Raw genomic sequence first — 23,722 nt, forward strand, 5'->3', positions numbered from 1 at the left:
CTTTTACATTTCATTTATAAAAGTGGTCTCAATGGTCTGTGAGTGTTCTGTATCTTACTGAGGGGTTATGTGATAGTGAGATAATGATAACAAAAGTGCCTGGAAAAACATCACATAAATATCGTGTATTACTATTTTTGATGTAGAAAACAGGTTAAAAAAGCCCTCCCAAACATACTAGAAAAGACTGTTCAAACCTAACAGTAACACAAGCCCTTTTTCTCAAGAGCCCGTCTTGGTGAGTGGCATGTGGTTTAGTGGAGATAGCATGGGCTTCGGGTTAACTGGACCAACGTTTGAATCCCAGCTCTGTCATTTAGTAGCTATGTGTGGCCTTGGGCAATTTCCTTAATTCCCTGAGCCTCAGTTTTCATTTGTATAACAAGAAAGGCTATTTTGAAAATTGATTAAGTAAATAAGTATGCATATACTATCTTTAATGTAAAATGTGTTTTCTTAACAGTGAAACTACCTTCACTGTATTGGATAAAATGAGGCTTTCCCTAACCACCAAAATTAGTCTCCCACCTCAGTGTCCAATCTCTATCTTATCACACTGTCATTATTATCTTATCTCTCCTACCACTATCTGAAATTATTTTATTGGTTTACTGACTACTTGGTTATTGTCTGTCTTTTGTCTCCACTTCTCGTGTAAACTCCATGAAAACAGGTTTAGTGCAACTAGGGACTAAACACCAGTCATCTCCAGGACTTGACTTCATCATTTGCCTGTTCACCATTGTATCCCTAGAATGTAACAACAACCAGAAGGTACTCAATAAATATTTAATCAATGAACAAATGACTAACTCATTTCTACTGTAAGGGTATATGTACTTGAGAGAAGAGGAATTTTTATTATGTGAAATAAGGCATATGTTAATTATTTTGATTAAGCCATTACACAATGTATACATATTTCAAAACATGTTGCATATGATAAATATATACAATTTTATGTCAACTTAAAAAAGAATAAAGAAATAATAATAACATAAAAAGAAGCTTTTATGTATTTATTTGTATATATTCCTGGGGTACAAGTGCAATTTTCCTACATGGATATATTGCATTGTGGTGATGTCGGGGCCTTCAGTGCATCACTGGAACAACACACTGTACCCATCAAGTAACCCCCATCCTCCACCCTGCCTCCCACCCCCTGATTCTCCACTGTCCATCATTCCACATGCTACATCCATGTGTACACATTTTTTTAGCTCCCACTTATTAGTGAAAACGTGTGGTATTTGTCTTTCTGTGTCTGAGTTGTTTCACTTAAGCTAATGGCCTCCAGGTTCATTCATGTTGCTGCAGAAGACATGATTTCATTCTTTTTTAAGGCTGAATAACATTCCATTGTGTATATATACCATATTTTCTTTATCTAATCCTCTGTTGATGGACACCTAGGTTGATTTCATATCTTTATTATTGTGAATAGTGCTGCAATAAATATACCAGTAGAGAATGTGTGCTTTGAAGAGAATGAAAAAGGTTTGAAATAAGCACAGTGGAGAATGACTAATAAAACATAGTGGGAATTGACAGGAAATTGACAGGAAACACGAGGAATCCACGTGAAGTTGGTGACAATGAATTTACAGTAACGTATGTCTCCTCAGTAGCACGGTTTCCCCCAGCAGCACTAAGCAGCCTGGGTGCAGGTGAAGACAAGATGAGCAGTTGGGCACATGCAGGTTTGAGAATTTGTCAAATAGATGTGAATAAAAGGCAACAAAGCAAGGGAGTGTAGAATACTGACCAAAAAAATGACTCATGGAAAAATAGAATCTAAACCGTGCTCCAGCTTAGAGAGGGAAGAGGGAACATGTGTGCAGGGATAGAACTGGGAAACAGCAGGAAGGTCAGTGGACTAGAACAGATAGGAGATAATAGTCAGGAATGGGCTCAATTCATGATTTCTTAGGTGTAGTCATTTTGGATACCACAGTTCATCTCAGACTTCCAAGAGAGTTTACATTCTTAGTACCCCCCAAAGACCTCCTTCACTTAGAAAGTGAATATAATAGCAAAAACCAAAATTTACTGAGAATTTCATATGTTCTTAGCACTATGCCAAGCATTTTACATGCATTGTCCCCATTTAACCCTACCAGTATCAATTATTATCATTCCTAACACTGTCCTAATAGTGTCAGTGAGATCTCTGAGGTGCCTGCGTGTGAAGAAAGTTAAAAGGAAATAGTCTGGAAATGGCACTAAAGAGCGAGGCAAATGAACAGCTTCCTCCTGAAAAAGGAAGTAATGTCCTGGGCAAAAAGCCAGTTTGTGATTAAACTGCATTTAGAAGGATGGAGGATGGAGAAGAGTTTGTGCTTCACGGGTTGGGAATTCTGGAGGGCACAGCTGGAGGATTTTACAACAAGGGGAAGCATCAGAGTTTGGAAGAGTGAACAAGAAACCCAGATGAACATTAGGGTAAGAGAATTCTGAAAGTGTATATAGGCTAGACAATTGGGGGGCGGAGGTTACGTTACAGGTAGTATAACAAGGAAAATTAGTATGAGGCCAGATGGATTAAGATTCTAAACCTCAAACATAATCATCTAGGCCATATTTTTAGCTCATCACTCACTATCTCTCTAGGTACAGGTAAGTAGCTTAAGTTTTCAGCTGTAATGATAATAGCAAATATTTATTGACGGCCTACTGCATGTCAGATACATTACCTGTATTTATATAATCCTTACAACAACACTATGAGGTAAATGTACTATATATTATCTCTGTTGTACAGTGAAACCTTACATAGTTATTACCTGGTAGAGCTTGAATTTGAACCTTGCCTACTGTCTCTGGAGCTCTCCAGGTGACCATTTTATTATTCTCACTGCTCAAGCAGGGCTGCCATTTCTCTTCCTACAGTTCTCTGTACCATGTTGCACACTTTCTCTAGCAGAAAAAGGTCTCTCCACAATCCTTCCAGAGAAACTTAAATATTCATGTATAAGATTATGACAAAGTCAATACACTTAAAGCTAACCTTTAACACTATACTCTGTAAGTGGATTTTGAAATAAGAATAGTTCATCTCAGACTTTATCCAAGAGAGCGTACATTCTTAAGTATCCCAAAGACCTCCTTCACTTAGAAGGTAGTCTTAAGGCCTATATCCCAGAGATAGTATTTTAGGACAGATCCAGTGTGTTTAAGAAATCATCTGTCACACAATAAATTTGATCTGCCCTCAGAGAGGAAACTAGCTTCTGATATTTCTCCCCAAGGACAAAAAAATAAGTTACTGTCAGGCTTATTTTAAATTCCGTAACAGAAAATATATTGGGTTTTTAAAATTAGCTCCATACATTTTTCTGTCTGTATATAGCAAATAAACAAGCAAAGTAGCTTTCATAGATATAAAATAAGTAGTAGGAATCCCATTATAGAAATTCCCCTTTTCTGTTATTTAAGTTTCAAAATACCAAAGCATAGTATTTGTATATAGAATCCAAGAAGAAATAAAAAATAAATAATCTGGAAAAAAACCCACAGTTGGATTCTTACTATCTTAATACTGATTTAGCAATCACACTTTGATTTTAGTGGGTGAAATTTCCAAGGAATCTAAAAGTCTAAAAGACTTAAGTAGAAAAGATGGGGCCTTACATTTAATAAAGCTCCTTTATTTACCCCTACAGGTAACTATAATGGGAAGGCTTACAACTGAAATGCTTATGTATTAATGACTTTAGCCCTCTTCATTAAGGACTTTGTAATTTTTGCTAAATGACATATTCTTCAAAAACAAAAAAAATCTATATTGGCTAAATATATTTTTCTAATTATGTGTTTTAGAAATAATACTACATCTACTGATGTAAATCTGGGTTTGTTTCATTGCATTTTAACATTGGTTCTTCAACCAAATCCCTAAACAGAACCATCTATTTTCCTCACAAATCTGTGTTTAATTGGATACTTAAATTATTTTAGTATGCAATTAAATCATGTGTAATACTCAAAAAGTATTTCAGGATGATATTCTTATCCTCTTTTTAAAAAGTACAATGTTTAGAGCTTCTTTTTAAAGACTTTAATTTCTTACATCAACATCTTTTCCAGTAGATTACTTTATCTTTAAAATACACACCAGGATATATAGTGCAGGAAAAACAGTATTTTTCATCACCTCTGTTCTCTTTATTACTGTCAAAATCTTTAATACTATATTCCCTCAGAAAATATCTGGGTATTATTATAAAATAAGTTCTCAAGCTCTGGTAAAAGTATATACTTCAAAATGGAGAAATAATCCAGCCTTTAACTGATTTTCCAGGAATTTACTACTCTAACATTAGACGTTAAAAGCACATTAAAAACAAACAAAACAAAAACAAAAACTCTGATCAAACACAGGGTGATGATAAAAAACATTAATCCTGATCATATATGCAGGATCTCTTGGTAGATGACATACTCATTACCCATCCTGAGTAATACGTCTTGTCTTTTCTCCATCTTGTACTCCAAAGTCAGATCCATGGGCTTGAAAGTCTCCAGAAGGGCCAGGTGGGACTGAGCCTGAGATATGGGAATTACGAGTGTGATCCTGGTATTATGAACCACAAGTGGCCCAGCGTCATCCCAAATCCCCAGAGGACCTCCCAACTGAGAGGCCTCTCTTTTGAGCCATATCAACTTGAGATCTCCCTTTCTCTTTTTCTCTCTCTTTCTCTTTCTTTCCCTACAACTGCCTTTCCTGTATTGTACACTTATATTGTATCTCTCTCTTTCTCTCTTACTCTATATATAATATCTCTGTATCTACAGTATCTATCTCTCTATACATGGATGTGTTTTGTTTTTATTATCAGGCTATCTTCAAAGAAAAGGATATTTGCCATCATAGAACATTTATTTATATTAATCAAAATAAACATAAGTGAAGGGCTTCGAATAATAATTTCAATGACTTTTTTAAAAAAGAATTTCTTAACATGAGTAATAAAGTGAGAAGACCTGGGTTTGGGTCCTTAGTTCTGCTACTTATTCGATGTGAGGCTTTAGAAAGTCTCGTAAGCTCTCACAGATTGTTTCTTCATTTTTAAAATGTGCAGGATAATCACAATTAAGCTACCAACCAACAAGATTATTTCTAGATTCAAGCTTGTTAATGAACACATAGATTACTCTATAAATTCTAAATTCTTAATGTCACACATTCATAGTATCAACAATACAATTGGGTAAAGTTTGTATTCACTTCGACGCTACGACTGAAAAAGGTGAATGGTTCGTTTCCTCACACTCCCTTTGCATTCCTTCTTCCTCCAGACACAGTGAAACTCGGTTTCTGCAGAATTTGATTTCATTTGAGTTACTGGGGAACAAAGCAATTAGACAATGAATAATAGCTAAAGACAGGCTAAAGCTGAAGATTTCTGCAAAAGAATGAAGAGGAAACGTTTTGATCCTGAGCAGGTGTTCTCCCTAGATTGCATAACCTGAGGTTGATTGACTTTTGGAGACGAGACTTGTTCCCAGGTGGGTAAGCCTTGGGGCCATAGGTTTTTCAGGATTTTGAAGGTCACATGGAATGGGAGGGGGTTAGGGAAATTTCCCAAGCATTTATGGGACCTGGGGGAATCTCACATTGAAGAAGGTGGTTACCACACGCAAGCAAGCCCTTTTCCTGATGCAGGCAGTGGACAGCTCCCGTCTGAGCCTGCAAGTCTGCAGGGAGCTGCAGATGGCGGAGGGGCGACCCGAGGCCTCCAGGAGAGCAGCTTGGGGAGCGGCAGCAGGGCACGCCGGGAAAGGCGCGGGGCACACTGGGAAGGCAACCTGGGAAGGGTGGGGCCCGTTGAGGAGCTGAGTGGCCAAGGAGAGGTGCGTTTAGTTATCTCAGAAGTCCGTTGCCCTCGCGGTGTCCATTCCGTAACTGTTCTCACAAGACAAAACAGCCTGAGTTGTTTACAGCCAGCAACTCTTCCTGTCTAAGAGCGGTGTCTCCCGTTGGGTTTCCCTAGTGCCTCACCTTGGTCCAGATGGCTGAAGGGGACCGTTTCCTGTGGCCTTTTCGCACTGTTCTAGGTGTTAACGATCCCCCCGCCCCGCCCCTACTGACTTCCTCATCCTAGCCTTTTATTTCTTTTGTGCCTGGCCTCTAATTTTACAATACTATGGGGAGAAATGTCTCTGAAGTTTTACTTCAGCCTGATATGTATAAGACAAGCCTTCAAGAGTTTCCAAAATCATAAATACATGTAAGTTTCTCCATCTTAGGCAATTCATCTTACGGTTGCATTAATTTGGGACAGGGCCCCAGCTCTATGTGAGTGGATTGTTGATGACATCCTATTAAATAGAATTCTATCTGACCTGACTGCCATATGCAAACAAACTGGAACATAGCTTATGTGTGATTTTGTACACAATAAAAGATTTACTTTTTTTTTTTTTTTTTGAGATAGAGTTTCCCTCTTGTTGTCTAGGCTGGAGTGCAATGGCGCGATCTCTGCTCACCGAAACCTCCGCCTCCCGGGTTCAAGCAATTCTCCTGCCTCAGCCTCCTGAGTAGCTGGGATTGCAGGCATGCACCACCACGCCCGGCTAATTTTGTATTTTTGGTAGAGACGGGGTTTCACCATGTTGGTCAGGCTGGTCTCGAACTCCCGACCTCAGGTGATCTGCCCACCTCGGCCTCCCAAAGTGCTGGGATTACAGGCATGGGCCACCGTGTTCGGCCTACACTTTTTTTTCTTTTTGGTATGGCTGCGGCTGAGATTTTACAATGCCCTGGATAGCTTATTGATCTGATTTCATATGAGAGCTTTTCCTAAATGATAAGTAGAAGAATGTCCAGACTCCCAGGTGAAATTGTCATTACTGTATGTTTTACATGTAACCTAGTCTAGTTACTTCAAACGTTACAGCAATTGGGCCCATCTATGCAGGTTGACTATTGCAGTCCAGTTAGATGGCTTTCAAATTCCGCTGTTTTCTAAAGACCTGATTTAAAATATGCTGTTCATGTATTTCAATACATATTTGTAAAATTTTATTGCTCTCTCTTTCCTCTTAGTGCTTTGTGAGTCTCTTGTTGGAAGGACTGTCTTTAAATTAAAGCAATTAGAGTTACTTTATGAGATTTACCCAAATATAAGAGCTGAAGAGAATAATTCAAATTGATCAGAAGAAAATACTCAATTACTGACAAATGTCAATTACATCAATAGGTAAGTTATGGATTATATCTAATATTCAGTTTTAGAGCTAATAAAGTATAATACACTTCTATAATTATCACCTTTTAAAAATTCACCACGCATGTCAATTTAAGACAAACATTCTTTAAATGAAATTAAAACTCTTACTTTGGGATCACCATTTCACAGATACAGATATCTGGGTATAGATTACTTCAATGTTAAGTTTTACTGCAAATTATAAAATTTTCTTTTTTTAACCTATGTATTATGTTTCTTCTTTGCAATGTAATTTATTTCTATACTTATTATTGATTTCTTTCTAATACACAATGGAAACGATATAATTTTTATTTTTAAAAGTTTCAAATAGGCCAGGCGCAGTGGCTCATGCCTGTAATCTTAGCACTTTGGGAGGCCAAGGCAGGCAGATCATGAGGTCAGGAGTTCGAGACCAGCCTGGCCAACATAGTGAACCCCTGTCTACTAAAAATACAAAAATTAGCTAGGCATGGTGGCGTGTGCCTGTAGTCCCAGCTACTCGGGAGGCTGAGGCAAGAGAATCACTTGAACCCAGGAGATGGAAGTTGCACTGAGCTGAGATCACACCACTGCACTCCAGCCTGGACAACAGAGTGAGACTACATCAAAAAAAAAAAAAGTTTCAAATAACACAAAAATGTGTAATATAAAACATAATCACCTTCCACAATAATTTCTCCTCGTTCTCCCTTTCTCCCACAAGAAATAACTACCTTTGGCTGCTTGATGCTTTACCCTCCATATTGTTTTCTATACATATGCTAACCTATATTATTATTTTTAGGATAAAATTATATCTTAAAAATTACTCTGCCATTTTATTTTTTTAGTAAATCATTCTTAGATATCTGTGCCAATATTTGCATACTTAAATCCTTTTAAAAGCCTATATGGTATCTATTGTATGGATGTACCATAATGTATTTGACCTGCCCCCTACTAATGTCTATATAGGTTGTGCCTACTCTTTCCTTACATGAGCTTCTTGAAGTGTGCGTGTGTGTGTGTGTGTGTGTTTCCTTTACATTGGACCTCTCACCCTCTGGCAAAAGAAAAAAATTGGTGTTTTCTAGACCCAGGGCCACTTTCTTGCTTATTCTTTTTCGTTTAGTCTGTTTTCTGTTTTCCAACTTCCAAGTCTTGTTCTTTCCTTTGGAATCTCCTCTTTTCATTCTCCTATTTTTTTCCCAGTAAGCACAAAGGTCCTCTTCACACAATATCTCTGCCCTCTGGTACCAATATGCTCTCCCAATACTTTCCAACCCCAACGGTGAAGAGAAAGAAGGACTGAGTATTCCGTTTTTGATAAGAAACAAGAGGCCGCTACTGGCAGGGAGCCTTGTCAAGATCTCCCTCATTCCGAGCACTGCATTCCCACGTGAACAACAATGAATGGAGATTTCACCCGCCCACCCCACATTGTTCAAGTTGTCCTTTGCCCTTTCCATCAAAACTTGGCACCCAGGAGACAGCAGAACATGTTCTGAATTCAACCCTGGGGAGCCACCGATCAATATCACTTGAGTCTTCTTACCCATTAGTTGTTCTCTTTCTATGCCTGATGTCAAGTGATGCCTAAGCTATTCTTTGTCATGGCCCCTTCTCAGTTGGCCCAGCTAACCCCTATAGGGTGGGATGGCTATCTACATCCCCTAGGCAGAGCACCATGGACAGAGGAGAAGAGCGTGGACAAAGTACTCAGGGGTAGGCTCAAGGGATGTGGACAATTTAGCATATTTTACCTCTTTATGATCTGAGTTGCCAAATACCAAGAATATTAACTATCTACTTAACTCACGAAATACTATAAGAATATGGTAATTTGTAAAGCACTTTGAAAATAGGATTCCAAAGGAACAGAGTATATTATATGTCTTTTCTCCCTTTTTAGTATATATATTTTATCTGACTTCTTTTTTTATATTTACAACTCATTTGTGAAGCACAGACAATATATTCATAATTATTTCTAATGAGAAACTTTTTTTGGGGTTTTTTTTAGGGAATATGTTCAGAGAGGGAGAAAGACATGGCTATTGTCATTTTTTCACCCTAATTTTTAAAAATATTGCTTAAATTTCTTTTATATCTGAAACATTTATTGGAATTTTTATGATTATTGAGGCCTTCATTATAAGCAGCAACAATCAAATAAGCATGAAAACTTTATAAGAAGTCTAAATTCCTGTCTGATAGTAAGAAAATTAGATACTTAGATATCAGTGTATTAAAGATTTGATGCTAAGTGCCAATTACCTTTAATAATCAAATAGTGGATTGTGGGAGGATCAGAGCAGATATGAACGTGACACAAACTTCTCAGGATAAAGGTGTTTTAATGTTTTCCAGGCTTAAAAATAAGAAACATTTTGGAAGTTTACATGGGACAAAATTTCAGAAAATTGTGGATTTCACCTCTTCTTATAGTTTATGATAAAAGAAAAGGCTGCAAAATTCTGTTTTAACTGTCATTTCTTAAAAGACTTGAAAGTCTTTTAACTATCTTTTAAATATTATTTTGCAATTAAAAAAAAGAGCATTGGCATTTATATAAGGGTTCCTTTTTCCCTTGGTTGAAAATAGCCCATTTCTAAGCACATGTAACTATCACTTTCTTTCTAATTTACTTCTTCCTTCCACAATGCAGTTGAATACCATATTAATGCATTCTAAAACTAAATTATTGTTTTGGTGCTTGATTTTTAAAGAAGGGGGAAAACACAGATTTGTCTTTTTATTAATAAGTGCATAACTTCTAATAGGTTATGCACAGTCTTTTAATTCATCTCCGTCTGACTAGTCAAGATCATCTGGATTTTCAAATGCAACAATTAACTGTAAAAAGGAAAATCCAAACAATCAGAATTCAGTAGAATTATACAATAGCGGACACTGTATTGCTGATTAAAGCAGTTATAACTTAATGATATCACTGAGCATTTGATGTTTGCTGTGCAAGTGACATCCACTCAGGGCATCAGGTAGAAGGAAGGGCCTTAGTAGAATGTGTGACTACTAATGTGAGACTACCAAAGTCCCAAACTTGCAGCTTCAGTAAACTAAAGGAATTTCACATCTGCCAAGTTGGAAAATAACAATGCATTAAAGGTTTCAAAAGAGAGTTGGCATTAATTGTGTTAATCACTAGGATAAGATTCCAAATAATTACATGACTTTAATGAGGAGATCTGACATAAGTGGTAACAAGAAAAGTATTGATTACATGTGAAATGGTAGATCAAGCCTTAGCATAAAGTTTGAGGAAGTCGCTCTCCAATATTCTTTAACAAAAGAAGGATCCTGTGAAATTCCGGCAGAGCATGTGATAAGCTGAATGTCCTGTTAACTGGTTAGATTATCTGAAGCAGTTCTGCTTCTGAATGTGTTTAAATTGGTTCAGTTTGGCTTGGCTACTCTAATCCTCATAAAGTTATCCAGCCTATCTAGGGGATGAGGAACTGGAGGCATGAACAGCCCCTGCCAAAATAAGTTCCAGACCTGATCTTTGTCCCCCTTCCCCTCTCCTCAGCCTCTACTCCCTCTACAACCTGCCAAAATCAACATTCAGTATATCTAAAATCAAATATCCATGATTTGATTTGTACATGTCCTGAACAGATACAGAATATTAATGAAGAACACCAGCTTTGGAGTTAGACCTAGCTTGGAATCACAGCTTAGCCACCTCTTTGTCTGATATTCATTCAGGTATTTAATTTCTCTGAACTCACTGTCCTTACCTGAGTATCTGAATACGAAGACAAAAATATCTACTTCACAGAGTTTCCATGAGGATTAATTATTTTAGCACAGTGCCTGAAATGTAGCAGCCAAAGCAATGTAGTAGCCAATATTGTACTATTTGGTTGCTTTAATGGTTAAAAAAAATTTTTTTTAATTTCATTATTATTATTGTTTTGAGATGGAGTCTCACTCTGTCGCCCAGGCTGGAGTGCAATGGCGCAATCTGGGCTCACTGCAACCTCCACCTCCCGGGCTCAAGCTATTCTCCTACCTCAGCCTCCCGAGTAGCTGGGACTACAGGCATGAGCCACCATGCCCAGCTAACTTTTGTATTTTTAGTAGAGATAGGGTTTCACCATGTTGCCCAGGCTGGTCTTGAACTTCTGACCTCAGGTGATCCACCCACCTCAGCCTCTCACAGTGCTGGGATTACATGTGTCAGCTACCACACCCAGCCAGCTTTAATGGTTTTTGTGTCTACTATGTAAAGAAAAAATAGAGTAGGAAGTAGAATTAATACCTATTTCTTGGAAAGCATCTGCCTTTCCCACCAAAGAAGGACTTAGTTGATGATCTGTGAGAAACTGTGTAATATTACTATTAACACCACTTAATTTTAGGAGAAAGGCTTTGTAAGTGGGCACTCCCCTAAAACTCATCAGTTTCCTGTTGGATAACATTTGTAGAATTTTTGGATGGCAACGAAATAGCTATAAATGTATTCAGAGTTCACAGCACCATTTTAAAATATAGTTTTCTTCAGTTTCATCAAAATTAAATCTGCTTTTCAAAAGATACCATCAAGAGACTTAAAAAAGCAAGCTACAAACATACATATCTGGAAAAGGATATATCCAAAAAATATAAAGAACTCCTACAAATCAATGAGAAGACAGGCAACCCAGTTGAAAATAGACAAAGAATCTCATCAGATTCACAAAAGAAGATATATGGTTGCCAGTAAACTCATAAAAAGTCACCAGGGAATGCAAATTAAAACCACAATAAGTAATTACTCTATACACCCATGAAAATGACTAAAGTTAGAAAGCCCGAGGTGCTAGAGAGGCTGTGAAGCAATTGGATTCTCATACTTTACTGGCAGGAACGTAAAATGTTAGAACCACGACAGAAACAGTTTGGCGGTTTCTTATAAATTAAACACATGATTACCATCCAACCCAACAATTCCACTCCAAGCGAGTTACCCAAAATAAATGAAAACATATGTCTACACAAACACATATATGGGAATGTTTATAGCAGCTTTGTCCAAAGTAGCCTAAAACTGGAAACAGCCCAAATGTTGAACAGGTGAATCTATAGATGACGCATTGTGGCACATACATGGGAGATGAAATCCTACCTAGCACTAACACACGGCTGGCACACTATGCATGAATCCCAAAAACATGCTGCCTGAAAGAAACCAGACAGCAAATCATTCATACTGTATGATTCCATTTATACATGAAATTCTAAACAGGGGAAACCTGCCAGGGAGCAGAGAGGAACTGACCACAAGGGAACAAGAGGGAACTTTCTGGGGTGCTGGAAATGTCCTTTTTCTTGATTGTGGTGGTGGTCACACAGATGTATACATTTTTTCGAAAGTCATTAAACTGTACACTTTTTCTTTTCTTTTTTTTTTTTTTTGAGATAGAATCTCACTCTGTTGCCCAGGCTGGAGTGCGGTGGAGCAGTCTTGGCTCACTGCAACCTCCGCCTCCTGGTTCAAGCAATTCTCCCACCTCAGCCTCCCAAGTAGATGGGACTACATATAGCCAAGTGCCACCACGCTCAGCTAATTTTTGTATTTTTAGTAGAGACGGGGTTTCACCTTGTTGGCCAGGCTGGTCTCAAACTCCTGATATCAGGTAATCTGCCCACCTCATCCTCCCAAAGTGCTGGGATTAGAGGCATGAGCCATGGCGCCCAGCCTGAACTGTACACTTAAAATGGCTATGTATAGGTTGTACGTATATATGTGTAGTAAAGAATTTAAATTTACACCCAAAGAGGTCTGGCCTTTGCCCTCAGCTTCTGGGTGGTAACATCTAAGCCCTTGGATTTCATAGGAGATAGGAGTCTTTGTTTACCTGGGGGCCTTGGATTATGCTAGTAGTCTAACAATGTCATGTAAGGTTGGATCTAGCCATGCCAGATAGTATTTAGGGTGGGGCTGACCCCATCAGAAAGACCAACAATGGGATATAGGGTGGGCATTTGAGTCACACAGTGTCAGCTTGCCAGAGACGGAGATCAGCCACACAGGCCATCAATCACACCTGTATAATGGAGCCCCCTGAAAACTTCCCTACTTGGCAATATTCCATGCATATTGTTACAGACACATACTGAGAAAATAATTCTAAGACTCCATGGGGAGAGAATAACAGAAGCTCTACGTTGGGTATTTTTCCTGGATTCTGCTCTTTGTGCTTCTTCCCTTGGCTGATTTTAATCTGTAACCTTTCCCTGTAATAAATCGTAACTGTGAGTGTCACAGTTCTTAGTGAGCTCTGTGAGTCCCTCTAATGAATAAATGAACTCAAGGGTGGTTTTGGGACCAATCCCCCAAACCTGCAATTAGTGTCAGGAGTGCAGTGGGTCTTATAGAGGGCTGGGTTCCCTCTAAATTTGCGGTTGCCTAAACCCCCAAGGAGATGGTTCTAAACTTTAGCAGTATGATATCTCAATAAAGATTATTTTTAAAGTATGGTCATTTGTTTCCCACAGTACACAATAATATGTGTGTATGTGTGTGTGTGAGTATACATATATAACCCCAATGGACCACTGTGCTTTTAATATTAGGAAAGAAAGAATCTCTCAATAGGCAATTTTGAAGCCATCTTAATATTCTATACTCTAAAGTTTAAAGGTATAAATTGCTCTTTATAAACTTAGAAAAGGCTGGGCCCGGTGGCTCACACCTGTAATCCCAACACTTTGGGAGGCCAAGGCAGGTGGATCACCTGAGGTCAGGAGTTCGAGACCAGCCTGGTCAACATGGTGAAACCCCGTGTCTACTAAAAATACAACAAAATTAGCCGGGCACGGTGGTGGGCACCTATAATCCCAGCTACCCAGGAGGCTGAGGCAGGAGAATCTCTTGAATCTGGGAGGTGGAGGTTGCAGTAAGCCAAGATCGTGCCATTGCACTCCAGCCTGGGCAACAAGAGCGAAACTCCCATCAAAAGAAAAAAAAAAGCTTTGAAAAAATTATGAAGGAATGGACATCAACTGATTAGCAGATATAAGTGGGATGAGATAAGCAAAACAAGGGCTGCTATTTATCATTCTCTGTAGGTATTTAAGTGGTAAAATTAGGGGTCATTTTGGTCTTTTTTGTGTTTTTCAGGATTTCTCTAATTAATGAAAATATATACTGGGAAAATGTAGACCTTTTAAATTTTATTCCTCGAATTTCTCCTTTCGGATAAGAAAACTGTATAAACACAGAAGAGAAGGCAGTACTCTGAGGTTTTCAGCAAATTTAATTGCAGGAGTCCAGTCGTCTTACTGTGGCTCTCTCTGCAGCCAATTGTGTGATTCCTTCCCTCCTTTTTATTGTCTTTTCCTTTCCACAAACATGTATTGAGCACTTGCTAGGTTTCGGGCTCTCAGAGTAGTTTAGCAGTAGCCCTGTCCTCTACCTAATAGATGCCGGCACCCTGCCCCCAGTGTGACAGCCAAAAATGTCTCCAAACATTGCCAAATGTGCCCTGTGGGCTAAATCTCCCCTAGGTGAGAACCACTGTTTTAAGAAAACAAATTTCTAGATCATCAGCTCATATACATATTCTTTCCTAAAATTAACCTGCGCCCATTATGTTAAAATTAACAAGCTTTCATTAGGCTGGATCTCCTCTTCCTGTCTCTTCTTTCACAAGCACCCTTCTCCTACTTTACAAAAGGCCCCCCCCTTCCCATCCAGAATCTTACTGCAGTGCACTGCCTGGGAGTGTAAGAATCCTGGGCCCCAAACAATGAAAACTTCTAGCCCCTAAGCTGACTCATTCAGGAATGCATTTCCAATTAATTTCACTTTTTGTTATAACTATTTATCAAAAGTAACATGTTTATGGTGTTGGATAACTGTATATTAGTAAAATTTTGACATTCAACAGCTTTTGGTCACGACACAAAAAATAAAATATCTATATACATACTCTTGTTGCAGAGAAGTACAATAGGGTGATCACAGCTTTTTAATTATAAAATATTTTATATTAGTATAAAATTCTGTAGAGGAGATAAAATGGAAAATGAGATTCAAGGAAAAAAAGAGTAATATAAAGCATCCAACTAGGAAAGATGAGCTTATTTCAGAATTTTTAAAAACAGATGATGGTGGTTATCAGACCCCTATAATGTTTTGTATTCTATTAGATGTATGTAAAGATTGATATAACAATTTTATTTTAAAGTTTCTACAGTATGCCAAAAGTTACATCTCCTGAGTTATTTAAACTTTTGTTGAAATATATGTAAACGTAAAAGTTTGTGGGTGATGCACATGTTTTCAAAATGATTTTAGGGGTACATGAGTAAGAGGTTTAAAGGTTGCTCACAATAGCTGTAAACTATTAATTCATTTGGCAATCAGTGAAAAAAAAAAAAAAAAAAGCAATGCTGAATCTAAACCAAGGACACTCTGCCACCTGGTGGCCTAGAGATTTTCACAGTCACCAGGTAGGAATCAAAAGCTCTCTTGCTCCAATCATGCATGATAATGATAATGAACAGATTCACAGTATATGGAATCAGAGATTATTTGATGATAAGAGATATCCATACAGAGAAGGAAATAAAATGATGAATTTTTAATATTATAATTTCAAATTCAGGAAATTACCATTGGAATTTTTTTACTGGGTAGGTTAATACCTAAAATCTGTCACCTAATTTCAGCCTAGGCTGCTCTTGAACTCCTGGGCTCAAAGGATCCTCCCCCGCTGGCCTCCCAAAGTGCTGGGATTACAAGCATGAACCACCATGCCCAGCCTCAGAAGTTTTTTAAATGATAGCTCATACAGTTTTCTTTTATAAAGGTAAGTAAAACAAACAAAGAAAAATATGTATCATTTTGTTGTAAAGAGACAGAAAAAAATTTATTTCACTTAAGGGCGCTGTAGAAAAGTGAAATCACCAAAGATTCCAGTTTTTGGCTATTTTGATTATATTTGGTTTAGTCAGTTAAAAATAATAGTTTACAATTTAGCAAAAAGAAAACTACTTTTTAATGGTAGTAATATATAGGTCCAATTCAGAGCTTACATGCTAGTACTTTATTGAAAAAAACATATATGTAAATTCTTATTACCTGCTTTCAAGAATTTACATGTATGAGGCCGGGCGCGGTGGCTCACGCTTGTAATCCCAGCACTTTGGGAGGCCGAGGCGGGCGGATCACAAGGTCAGGAGATCGAGACCACGGTGAAACACCGTCTCTACTAAAAATACAAAAAATTAGCCGGGCGTGGTGGCGGGCGCCTGTAGTCCCAGCTACTCGGAGAGGCTGAGGCAGGAGAATGGCGTGAACCCGGGAGGTGGAGCTTGCAGTGAGCCGAGATTGCGCCACTGCACTCCAGCCTGGGCGACAGAGCGAGACTCCGTCTCAAAAAAAAAAAAAAAGAATTTACATGTATGTTATTTTTGAAATTCCTATTGACTAATGATGTGTCCTTTTAATTTGTTAATCTTTCTGTCAAACACACACACACACGCACACACACACAAGAAAAGAAAGAGAAAAAGAAAAGTGGACCTTATCATGGTAAATCCAGGTGCCGTAGTTCTAACTTCCTGAAAATTATTCAACAGTTCCCTCAAATTACACAAAAAATAATAGATTTTTAAAATGGTCCCATTTCTAGCATAAGTGAGTCAACTTATATGAGCATTTTTCTATTGTTTTGTAGTATAGACAACTTGACACAGGCAGAAGAAAAATATCTTCTCAAGATGCAGCTTCACAATCTTCAGAGTTACTGATAACATACAAACCAAACTACAGATGATTTCAGAACTCTCCATCACTTTAATAGAAGTGCCAACGAAAGTATATTTATATCATATCTCTATCAAAAATATTTCTAATTTAATAGACGCTTTAAATAATGATTGGTTTTGTAATTCCCTTGAGGAGGAAGTAACCAGTATAGAAACAAACATAAAAATAGGACATTCACTTTGATCAAACACCTACTGGAAAGTGGTCAAGAATTAGAGAAAATCGTAATGAAACAAATTTGCCAATTTGACATCAATTGTGGTTAAGGTAGAGATGGGGCTGATTCTTCTTTCATTACAAAACCTATTTTAAAATGTAACATTAAATAATATTACTTAATGTCTCTCGGTGAAGATAGCATGTTATAAAGTCAGGAATCCAGCCTCAGCGTTTTCCTCTTTTTTAATTTACAACTTCACATATTTAAATTATTTGCTTTACCTTGATTAATTTTCCCATTGTTTGGACTTCTAAATGAAAACAAGAACTCTTCTAGAATTCGGAGGGTTTTTTGTTTATTTGCATTATGAGTGATACTTAAAAGAAAAAACTCAATATTTATTTAAATATCTTAATAAAGTGTGTGTGTGTGTGTGTGTGTGCATGTGTGACAACCTTAGTCCAAAGCTGGGCTAATGTTGTTATTAGCTGCTTTACGTTAATATCGTCATTAATGGCATTAAGAAAATAAGTCAAACCAGGGAAGATGTCATGTCTTTTTTCTTTTTCCCTCCAAGTCTGCTACCACACTTTGAATGTAGTTGGTACTCAGTAAATAAATTAATTGAATAAAATGAATAAATAAGATTATGCCCAAACAAGCTAGGGAAATCATTGGATCTCAATTTGGTTCCCCTTGGTTAATATTAACATTATCCAACATAAATTCACATACAGTTTCCTCTGAGTTGTTTTGGTTTTTAGCTATTTTGATTATATTTGGTTTAGTCAGTTAAAAATAATAGTTTACAATTTAGCAAACATAAAACTACTTTTTAATGGTAGTAATATATAGGTCTAATTCAGAGCTTACATGCTAGTAGCCTATGGATGGCACCTGGCCTGCAGATGTGTTAAATATTAGCATTTTAAATTAGGAAGTTTCATATGAAATCTGTATTTTTAGCTCTCTGTAAAAATCAGCAGATATGTGAGTATCTGTAATCCCCAGTAGCAGCAATTGCTGGGGCTGATGCCATTACTCTCCTTAGAAGAGGCAGATCTGCCACAATCCCCACTACTCTTTATTATTTCCCCATAATTAAGGCCAAATGTTGGATGCAACTTACTAGTCACTTGGTAGTTGAGAAATATTTCCTAATTACTATGTTTCCATCAAAAAAGATTAAATGAGACACATGGTTCTAGAAAAATGGAGGAAAGACTATTTCTTTCAGGAAGCTAAGAATATTGCTGTGTTTTAATCTTGGAACTGTAGCCTGCTTCAGTCATTTACATTACTTGCCTGGCTCATGTAGAAATTTGAAGTTGTGACCCTCTGGGATAGCTAACAAGAGGAACTTGGTCATTTAATAGCACATAATTCCAGTTAAGCATGAATATGTGTGTGTAAACATGAGTATAACCAGGCCTTTAAGGCATAGTTCAGCTCTAAATGGGGCTAACATTACAAAAACATACTTGCAAAAATATTTAAGCAAATTTTGAAGAGTACTAAAGATGCATCGCCCTGCCAGATTGTACAACACAAAGTGTCATACTGCACAGGACTAGACATTGCAGAAAGTCCAGAAATAGAGCCTAGTATATATAGAATTTAGTATATGATTAAGTTAGCATTGTCAAATGAAAAAAGTAAAATACAAAAAAGTACGTATTACCATGTATCCATAGTGTATGTTGCCATATACAGGAGATAATATTTTAAAATTATTAGTGGATTCTTCTATTTTCCTTTTCTGAGCACAAGCCTAGAGCACTTAAAGCATTGCCCTGCCCAGGGGAAAGAGCAGGGTCTGTTTCAGGTGGCAGACGCTGCTGTTTCTTACGCCACAGCCGTCTACCTCCCCCTTCCTCCAAGGCAGCAGATCCTGCTTCCCACAGCAGAGGCTGTGGAAATGCCTGGCACTCTCCTTCCCAGTGTTCCTTCCAACTCCGGGCATGTGGCAAGGTTAGGGGTAACATGAAATAGAGGAGTCTGCTGGGACAGCTTCTGAAAAGGTTTTCACTCTGATAATAAGAGGAGAGACCTGAGGAGGTGTCTGTCCACCCCGAAGGCGCCCCTTTCCCCTGCCTGCTGATGAGGCTGCCTGCTGAAGGGAGTGCAGTGGCTCGATCTCGGCTCACTGCAAGCTCTGCCTCCAGGGTTCACACCATTCTCCTGCCTCAGCCTCCGGAGTAACTGGGACTATAGGCACCCGCCACCATGCCTGGCTAATTTTTTGTATTTTTAGTAGAGACGGGGTTTCACCATGTTAGCCAGGATGGTCTTGATCCCCTGACCTCATGATCCGCCCGCCTCGGCCTCCCAAAGTGCTGGGATTACAGGCGTGAGCCACGAGTTATTATTATTTTTTAATTTTTTGCCACTAGTCTGTGGGTGGGGGTGGCAGAGAGGTAAGGTGAGGATGGAGTTAGAAGGAAGGCTATATTAGTCACAGACAAAAAAAGCATACATTTTATCACCACATTTAAGCTGTGAACAAAATGTATGCCTTTGTTCTACATACTGTGCACTTTTTGCAATCAGCATAGCTTGTCATGAGCGCATGTTACCTTATCAATTAAAAAAAGCAGTAAAAGCATATGAAAGTAAATGTCATGAAAAGTACAAATAAATAGTGGGCAGATGACTAATAATTAAACTCTAAGAGAAACATTTTTGAAAAGCCATGGGGAGCCAGCCAAGAGATGTTGTAACTTGAAAACCACATCCAGCAGGTAGAATTAAACGAGGGGCAAAGAGAAGCACCACGATCCCACTCGGTCACTGAGGCTCAGGGAGGAATGCCTGGCTGCCAAGCACTTCTCTGGACCATCGCCGTGGGTGTCAGTGAACCTCCCTGTAACAGCTGGTTAAGGAGAGAGGCAGTGGAGCCCCGTGGGCACACAGAGGGGCTCTGGCGCCAGCCTGCTTTGGTTTGAATCTGCGCTGCCACTTACTAGCTGGTGACTTTGTTAAGTTACTTAACCTTTCTTTCACTCAATTTCCTCATATGTCAATTGAGAATAATAAGGCTAATTCATTCGTCATAGGGTTACCATAAGGATTAAATGTAAAGCCCTCAAAATTGCTCTTGGCCCACAAGAAGCATTTGGCTATTACTGTTACTTCTGGAATTGACTGAGAAAAGAAAAGGTGCTGAGTTTCCCACCTTCTATGCTTAGAGAACCACCATCTCTTGTCTTGGGGCCAGCCATCTCCCCCAAAAGGGGCCAGTCAGCAGAACGAGCATCAACACCTCCCCTCTCACCCAGTCTTGTTGGGGTGGGGATAGGGAGGGGCCAAGAAGATAGCATGGGAAGCTGTGGCAGGCCAGCAGCAGAGCATCCAGACATCTCATTTCCTGGCTCCACAGCAGCTTGGCCATGGGGCTCAGTCTCAAGAGTAGGGAGAAGTGAGGGGGCATGGTTAGGGGAAGGAGGTGGCACCTGCAGCTCCCAGCTCTGAGCAGTAGATGGTCTTGCCCATGCCTCCAGACCCCACACCTGGGAGCTCCGGAAAGCAGAGAAAGTTGCGGGCACATAATCACCTTGTGCTGTAATGCATATGCTACATTACTGGAAAAACTCAAATAAAGTCTGTAAATGCGATATTAATACACCAGGCTAAAAGTGCACTCGGTCTTTAAGAGTTTACAGTTTAGAAACAACAGGTGCTGGAGAGGATGTGGAGAAATAGGAACACTTTTACACTGTTGGTGGGACTGTAAACCAGTTCAACCATTGTGGAAGTCAGTGTGGCGATTCCTCAGGGATCTAGAACTAGAAATACCATTTGACCCAGCCATCCCATTACTGGGTATATACCCAAAGGACTATAAATCATGCTGCTATAAAGACACATGCACACGTATGTTTATTGCGGCACTATTCACAATAGCAAAGAGTTGGAACCAACCCAAATGTCCAACAACGATAGACTGGATTAAGAAAATGTGGCACATATACACCATGGAATACTATGCAGCCATAAAAAATGATGAGTTTGTGTCCTTTGTAGGGGCATGGATGAAACTGGAAAACATCATTCTCAGTAAACTATCGCAAGGACAAAACACCAAACACCGCATGTTCTCACTCATAGGTGGGAATTGAACAATGAGAACTCATGGACACAGGAAGGGGAACATCATACTCCGGGGACTGTTGTGGGGTGGGGGGAGGGGGGAGGGACAGCATTAGGAGATACACCTAATGCTAAATGACGAGTTGATGGGTGCAGGGAATCGACATGGCACATGGATACATATGTAACAAACCTGCACATTGTGCACATGTACCCTAAAACCCTAAAGTATAATAAAAATAAATAAATAAATAAATAAATAAAAAGAAAAAAAAAAAGAAACAATTATAATAGGGTATGGAATGGGTGCTGTGAGAGAGTCAGGGAGGAGAGGAGGCATCTAGGTCAGATGGAAGAATGCAAGGAGACTCTGAGGAGGTGACACTTAAACTGAACTTAAAGGACGAGTGTGAGTGAATGAGAAAAAAGGGAGGAGCATTTCAAGAACAGCACATGAAGAGAACTGGAGGTAAGAAACAGCACAGTGCATCTTAGAGCTTTTACGTGGTTTGGAGAGGCTGAGATGGAAGGAGGATGTGCAGGGGTGAAGAGAGGCGAGGCTAGGGAGGAAGGCCATACTCAGAGAATGCAAGGCCTGGCATGCACGCCAAAGGAGTCTAATCAAATGTGCAGTTTCAAAGGGTCATACAGGCTGGGCACGGTGGCTCATGCCTGTAATCCCAGCACTTTGGGAGGCCAAGGCAGGTGGATCACCTGAGGTCAGGAGTTCGAGACCAGCCTGGCCAACATGGTGAAACCCCGTCTCTACTAAAAATACAAAAAAAAAAGCCGGGTGTGATGGCAGGCGCCTGTAGTCCCAGCTACTCGGGAGGCTGAGGCAGGAGAATGGCATGAACCTGGGAGGCAGAGCTTGCAGTGAGCCGAGATCACGCCACTGCACTCCAGCCTGGGCCACAGAGCAAGATTCCATCTCAAAAAAAAAAAAAAAGAAATCTTACTAGATAAATATTAGCTTATTAGTAAATAAACAATATGATCAACTGTACAGGCAATCAAATATGAACAAAGTAAAATAAAATTGAGTTATTACTTTTGGGAAAGCTTACTTTTGAAATAAGGATACTTTGATAGGCAATATACTGTGATAGGCAGCTTCTAAACGGCCACAGTGATCCCATCTCTTGGTATTCATTCCCTTCCTTGTGTAATCCCCTTCCCTGGAATATGGGCCGGATGTAGTAACTTGCTCTGACAAATAGAATATGACAAATTGATGGAACATTACTTCCAAAATGAGGTTCTGAAAAGACTGGTGCTTCCTCCTCGGGCACTGTCTCTCATTCTGTTAATCTGAGGGAAGCCAGCTGCTGTGCTGTGAGCTGCGCCATGGAGAGGCCCACATGGCGAAGACCTGATAACATCTGGATAATAGCCAGTGAGTGAGCTTGGAAGTAGATCCTCCCCCATGTGAACTGGGAGGTGATTGCAGCCCTGGCAAGCAGCTGAACTTGCAGTCTCATGAGAGCTCCCGGCCGAGAGACTCCCAGCCCAAATTCCTGACTTCTAGAAACCATGAGAAAATAAACGTTTATTGTTTTAGGCTGGCAAACCTCTGGGTAATTTTTTACACAGCAATAGATAACTAATACACCCAACGTAGACCAGGGTAAAAGCTAACGCTGGTGTGCATATATACTGTTAGTAATAAGGCAAATTGGTGTGAGTTTCTGAAGAGCAGTTTTAAAAATATTCCTAAAGATATTCACAATTATGTTTTGCCTGAAGGAAATAAATGAATAAATATTTATGTATATCCATTAAAGTCTTAAACATAGTAAATATAATAGTGAATAACTGGTAATAATTTACCAGTTTGGGGGAATTGTTAAATTATAATATGTCCATTTGATAAAATCTTAGGTGGATATTAAAATTCATGTCAAAACTCTAATTAATGATTTGTTGAAATGTTCGTGACATAATAATAACATTAACAAAATAATAATAATTGAGGATGATCACAAGTTTTGTTTTATTTATATTTAAAAGTTTGTTACACTAGATAGAGAGGTACCAACATAATAATAGTGCTGATCTGAGTGGCGACATTATTAGATGATTCACATTTTCTCGATTATATTTTTCCAGAGGTTCCAATTTGTCTATAATAAATCTGTGTTTTTTTATCTGAAAAATCCTCAAATGTAAAACAATGAAATGTGGGCCAAGTATAATTCTTAAAATACATTTACTTTTTGCCTCTTTTTTCTGGATCGTGTTTTTCAAGTTCTCTCATATTCCTAAATTCTTCTCTGAACTTGTCTTTCAGTCATTTCTTTACATCAAGTAGCTCTTCTTGTTCCCCTGTTCTTGTTTTTTTTTTGTTTTGTTTTGTTTTTGACATGGTCTATAGATATAACTGAAGAGGGAAAAGACCAAATATTTACTTAATTTAAAATTATATAAAATCTCAAAAAGGTAATTTTTTGGCAAGAAATAGGTTTGACCCTTTGCATAAAGTATTATTTTACT

At 38.7% G+C, this 23,722-nt stretch overlaps 1 long non-coding RNA gene across 4 annotated transcripts; it reads left to right on the forward strand.

Moving 5' to 3' along the window:
* The first annotated feature begins 5,821 nt into the window (after positions 1-5,821).
* Positions 5,822-22,789, forward strand: LOC129481328 (uncharacterized). Of its 4 annotated transcripts, none has more exons than XR_010120389.1 (4): positions 5,822-5,856; positions 7,052-7,205; positions 15,879-16,018; positions 16,889-17,254. It is a non-coding gene; the product is annotated as an uncharacterized lncRNA (long non-coding RNA). The 4 variants fall into 4 exon arrangements; XR_008657349.2 differs by lacking the exons at positions 5,822-5,856; positions 16,889-17,254 and adding exons at positions 5,878-6,233; positions 22,546-22,789; XR_008657350.2 differs by lacking the exons at positions 5,822-5,856; positions 16,889-17,254 and adding exons at positions 5,878-6,233; positions 22,551-22,789.
* The last annotated feature ends 933 nt before the right edge of the window (positions 22,790-23,722 follow it).

Source organism: Symphalangus syndactylus, chromosome 4 (genome assembly GCF_028878055.3).
Source record: "Symphalangus syndactylus isolate Jambi chromosome 4, NHGRI_mSymSyn1-v2.1_pri, whole genome shotgun sequence".
In the NCBI taxonomy this organism is placed as follows: Eukaryota; Metazoa; Chordata; class Mammalia; order Primates; family Hylobatidae; genus Symphalangus; species Symphalangus syndactylus.